Genomic DNA, 5,706 nt, shown 5'->3' with positions numbered 1-5,706 from the left:
CTTGTTACTCTTCTTCTCATCTAACTCCATCTTGACCATTGTTGGCTCCTATAATTCCCCACCTATATATTCATCAATTATCTCAACTTCTTCATACAAATCATCTTCTACTTCATCACTTGCTTCTTCCACTTGAGCCTTAGGTGTAGTGAACGCGATCACCCAAATGTCATAGGAATTGAGGCTCTTGGTTTAGAACATTTGACATTTGCAACATGAGGCTTCTCCCAAACTTTTAATTCCTCTTACATCATATTTTCAATTTCAATTAGCTGATCAAGATCTTCTTCCAAATCATCCATTTTTGACACTCCATCTATTGACATCTCATTTTGAAAGTAAGTTCCTCATCTTCTATACAAAGTGTGAGCTTTGAGTCGTGGATATCAACAAGTGATCTAGCGGTACTCAAGAATGGTCTTGCCAAAATTATAGGAAGGTATTCATTTTCTTTCAAATACAATACCACAAAATCAATAGGAAAAACAAAATTCCCTAACATCACCAACAAGTCTTCAATGATTCTACGTGGGTTAGTGATTGGGTGATCCGCCATTCTAAGTGTCATCTTCGTGTCTTGGAGCCTTGGTAGACCAAGCTTCTTGTAGAAAGAGTATGGCATAAGATTAATGCTTTCCCCTGAATTAGCTAAAGCATTTATAGAAGTAGAATTGCCAAATTCACAAGGAAAAGTTAGTTGGCTAGGATCTCCTATTTTGATTGGCAACCCACTAATAACCGAAGTTGAACATAAATCATTTAACACAATGGTTGAAGCTTTTTCCATCTCCTTCCTATTATTCATGACATCTTTTTAAAATTATTGAAGTTTAGCCATTGACTTCAAAAATGGAGCATTTATGGTGACATCTCCAATTTCACGGCCAGAAAAGACCGATTTGTTTATGCTTTATTTAAAAATCAGAGTATATTTTTGAAGAATAATATTGTGGAATTTGTTCCGAAAATATGATAAAGATATTATAAAATCATTTCTGAAGAAACGTGTTTTAATTATATTAAAAACGTTGGGATGTCATCATCAATATAGTACATAAGCATAAACAGAAATAACATAGGCTTTACAACATCTATTATTTTACTGGCCTATAACCCATATATCTCTCATCTGATCATCACATCGGTGCTCTTGTGCCACTACCTGTAATACAAGAAACAGAGTGGGTCAGGATTGGGAGCCTGGTGTGCATACATGGTTTTTCAACCCACATTAATTAAATTCTTTATTTTCATCACATCATTCAACCCGATTACCCATTCTCGTTATCCTCATTTATGTCCCTAAAACATCTAACTGAATGGACCTAGCCTAAGGATTATCTTCGGCATTGATAATAATGCTTAGGGGATTACTCAGCAATATATGCCAGTAATGCAACCATAAAGGGGATGGAGTACAACTGGTGAACACGTTGTTCACAAACACCTACAGGCTGCGAGTCTGCTAGCGTTCCACTATACAGTCTAGAATAGTCTGTGGTCTTCATCTATACACTGCTAGATGACTGGATCAACTTTAACATCAAGGCCTCTTATCATTTATTTCATCTTTCATCATCTATATCATCTACTCATATTTACCCAACATAATTATAGGTATAAAATACATATACAATTTAAATCAAGTAAAACATGTATAAATCGTTCATCTACCATAGATATTAGGAACACAAATAATAGTAACTATGCACTCACTTGATAAAGTGATGACTCGAAATTCGAGCATCGCTTCGCTTTTAACAATTATCTTTTCCTTTGACGAAACCTAGTATCATTATCACTAAGTCTTAGTCTATTATTTATTGCGACTAATTATTAGTCTTGATTCATCATTATTTCAAAGTATACTTCAAGATCTATCAAGCAAGGAACAACCAAGTAGGATCATATCGGAGGTAGGGTCCGTTTGGTATAAGAATTATATTGTTTGGAAATTCGACTTTAAACAATTAACTAAATCCAGCCTAGACATCATCCCCATAAGTAGATTGATATGTATAACAACTTGGAATCATTGACAAATCTTGTTTATAGGTTCATAATAACGATAATGAACTTAAACATAAGTTATACTTAAAGTAAGGTAAGCATAACTCAATTTACAGGTGGTTTAGCGAGAAACTGGTCTCTGTGCAGGCAGAACTTTTGAGTAGAAAGCTCTTCTTCCTGGGGCTTTCCGACACTCCGGGAATCATTACTAACACCTAGGAAGTGCCAGATAAAAGCTTAGAGAGTTTAGGGGTGTTTGGGAGAGAATTGGTTGAGAAGGTGTGGAGAAAGGAGTGAAAAACAAGCTCTATTTATAGGCTGGAGAAGTGTACGTACGTTGGGCGTACTCAACACTATGTTGAGTGTACTCGGTATGTTGGGCGTACTCCGTCCAGGTGTCACGATCTCGTTCCAAGCCATGGGGAAGAAGTTGTGGCCCAGATCTTGCCACGTGTCACTCACTGGTTAATCCCACAAACTAATTATCTTCTAAAATTGGTAAATTTCGCATATGAGCTCCGTTTTTGATGTTATTTATATCCACGTGTAGGTAGCAACGTGATCAACAACTTTCGTTTAGACTCCATTGGCTAATTTTGACTTAAATTTCAAAGTTATATTTTAACAGGCTTAGACAGTTAAAGTCCATTAAAAATTCATAACTTTGTCATCCGATTTCCATTCTTGATTATCTTTATATCGTTGAACTCCTATTAACGAGACCTTTAATTCCCGTTTAGGGTGTATTGGCTGATAATTGATCGATCTAAAATTTGATTTCCAGATTATATACCGCTACGCTGAATCTTAGAAAAATCATAACTTCTTCTAACGAAGTCAGATTTGGACGTTCTCTACATACATGCTCTCAGTTTAACGTCTACTATGGCTTTTGTTAGAACGCTAAGGCTAAAAGTATTTTGTCAAAATTTTACTTTTTACGATACGCGGAGCCGTGCCGGTTTAATCGCAAAACTTCGATGGGACATAACTTCTTTGTTATAAGTCGAATTTCAGCGATCCTTATATCTCTGGAATCCTTGTCACGACTACTTCAACTTTCTTCAAAGATATTGGGTCTAAATATTATTTTATTTTAGACACGTATTTTATTCCTATTTTATTATATCGTTATAAGCACGTGTATTGCATATAATTCACATAATACTCAAATAATTCTTCTTCATTACATAAAATAGGTTATAATTGTTGACCCTAACTATTACATCATTGTAATAATGCTTAGCTAGAAACACGGGCGTTACATTTATCGAGAGTGAGAGCACATGTTCCATAAACTTCTTTTGTTCAGGCTCTAGAGAATGTTTAAGTGCTTGAGAAAGGAATGACATAGGAGGCTGATATGAATTTAAAAGTGAAAATTTTCGGTCCGCACGTGACCCCGACGTGGTGAATCATCAGAATGCGATCCACATTTTGCTCTTTTAGCTTTGGGCTTCCTTTCTTCCAAACACGAATCGGCTAGTTAGTAGTTGTTTCATGGATCATAAATGGCTCAGAATGAACTTCTTCTTCAGTGTAAATTTCCATTACATGATGTTGTGATTTTTGGTCTTGATTTCGAGGGGGGTAATCTCTCATTAACAGGTGTTGTTAATTTCCCTAGTTGAGTTTCTATGTTCTTGATGGGAGCTTGATGATTCCTCACATTAGTATCAATAGCAACATGCCTTTTTTCTGAGGCTTCGATAAACCTATGAAGTACCGACTCAAAATCCATCTTCTTCCCAAGTGGTGGTTGCTTTTTAGTAAAAACCTCGACCGGTTTGTCTAAAATTTTCATCCTTTTGCTTCTTATACTCTTCATATGGAAACCACTCCTTTTTGGGCTTCCTCTAATGTTCATCAAATCGATCACCACTCGAGTAGCAAACTTGTGTTTTTCGGTTACCATTCTCATCTAGATCACAATCCTTAGTCAAGTGTGGCCCACCATAATTATTTCAACCGACTCTTATTTCATGGATCGATCGATCCATCTTTGTCATCATCCAATGCATATTCTCTAACTTTGCCAAAACCACAACCATGTTCTTGTTGCCTCCATATCCTTTACCTCTAGTAACATCCTCTCATGGGTTATGATACTCACATGAAAGCTTCACGAACTCTTCTATCAACTCTTTGATAGTGGTCGGTTCAATCTTCGTCATTGGTCCTAGAAAGTCAAGATGTTGCCTTGTTGTGACATTCACTCTCATACAAAATGGACACTTCTTGTTGGACATTGAGATCTTGTTGAGGAAAACACCTAAGCAAACCCTTGTATTCTCCCATGCTTTATATAAGAACTCTCTAACATATTGTTGAAAATTAGCAATCTTTTTCTTGAGCTTTGAGATATTCGAAGGTGGGATAAATTGCTCGATGAAGGCGTCACAAAAATTTGCCTATGTAGTAATGGATCCGGGTGTGAGTGATTTCAACCAAACCTTAACTTCACCGGGAAATGTCACTGGAAGCATCCTAAGTAGCACTGACTCTCGTGGCATGTTTGGAATGTTAAAAGTAGTTTTCAATGTCCTTTACTTCATCTATGTGCTTGAATGCGTCTTCGTACTCTTTCCCGGTAAAAGGTATGTCCTTGAGCTTAGAACTTCTTTCAGCTAATATTTCGAGTGGTACTAGACTTGGTCCATTATCTTCATGTATCCTCTTCTTGTAACATCCCATAGCCATCCTTGTGATGTCTGCCATCTTTTCAACCTCGCTTTTTATCTCTTCTTAGTCTAAACTTTCTTCGGTGGATGTTTCTGGCTCATATCCAATTCCCTTCTTGTCATGTGTCCTCTCAAAACTTTCAAAACCTGTGTCCCAATGCAAACTACTAGTTGACTTGTTGGCTTTCTTGTTCTTGTTGTGAAAAGCTGATTCTGGAACGTGAAGTGGTGGAACCATTGGAGTTTTAGATCTTCGGGTCATAAATAACTGAAATGAGAACAAAGAAAACAAAAACCCGAAAAAGAATAAAAATTACTAAAGTAAAATTTTACTGAGATGTAACCAGGACATGGTAAAGGTAACCATATGGTTGTTGTTCAGAAAGCAAAGTAAATGCAGAAAAATAACTTTTTGTGGTTTTTACCACACAAAAAGGATCGAGTAACTAAAAGCAATTAAATTATAAATCAAATAAGCCGCTCCTTGGCAACGTCGCCAAAAACTTAATTTGCATAAATATACCTATCAGTCTTAAATTTATAACCTAACAAACTTTTACTAACTATGGACTTATAGGCAGTGTACCTAGTCAAATTATAGAATAGCTCAAGTAAGTCGGGTGTCAAACACAGAGAATGGAATTCAATTAAAATAACTACTTCTAATTAAACTAAGAAACAAATTATGATTTGGGGGTTTTACTGATTTTGCATGATCAGAAGAACTTACTATCAACTACACAATTAATCAAGCAACGAAAACAAATTAACTTCAAGAATTAAAGAGTACTTCTACTTTGATCCGATTTCACCTTCTCTTGTGGTTAATTTCTGATGGATATATTATATTGGTTAGAAATTTGTTAACTAGCTATTATGGTCAAATATCTAGACTTACCAATTAATGAATTACCATGCAATGATAATGCACAAGTTAAACACCAAATCAATAATAAACACGAATTGGACTATGAATGATAAAAGTTACTTTTTTATGATCAAGTTAAGCAACCAA

The 5,706-nt window shown here is 35.7% G+C and overlaps 1 non-coding gene across 1 annotated transcript; it reads left to right on the top strand.

The window, feature by feature from the left end:
- The first annotated feature begins 4,261 nt into the window (after window positions 1–4,261).
- Window positions 4,262–4,367, top strand: LOC145055950 (small nucleolar RNA R71). Its single transcript, XR_013685493.1, has one exon. It is a non-coding gene; the product is annotated as a small nucleolar RNA R71 (small nucleolar RNA).
- The last annotated feature ends 1,339 nt before the right edge of the window (window positions 4,368–5,706 follow it).

This window comes from Lactuca serriola, chromosome 5 (assembly GCF_051521515.1).
Source record: "Lactuca serriola cultivar US96UC23 chromosome 5, Lser_US96UC23_V15, whole genome shotgun sequence".
In the NCBI taxonomy this organism is placed as follows: domain Eukaryota; kingdom Viridiplantae; phylum Streptophyta; class Magnoliopsida; order Asterales; family Asteraceae; genus Lactuca; species Lactuca serriola.
The sequence above is the reverse complement of the archived record's forward strand: the minus strand, read 5'-3'. Positions and strand labels throughout refer to the sequence as shown.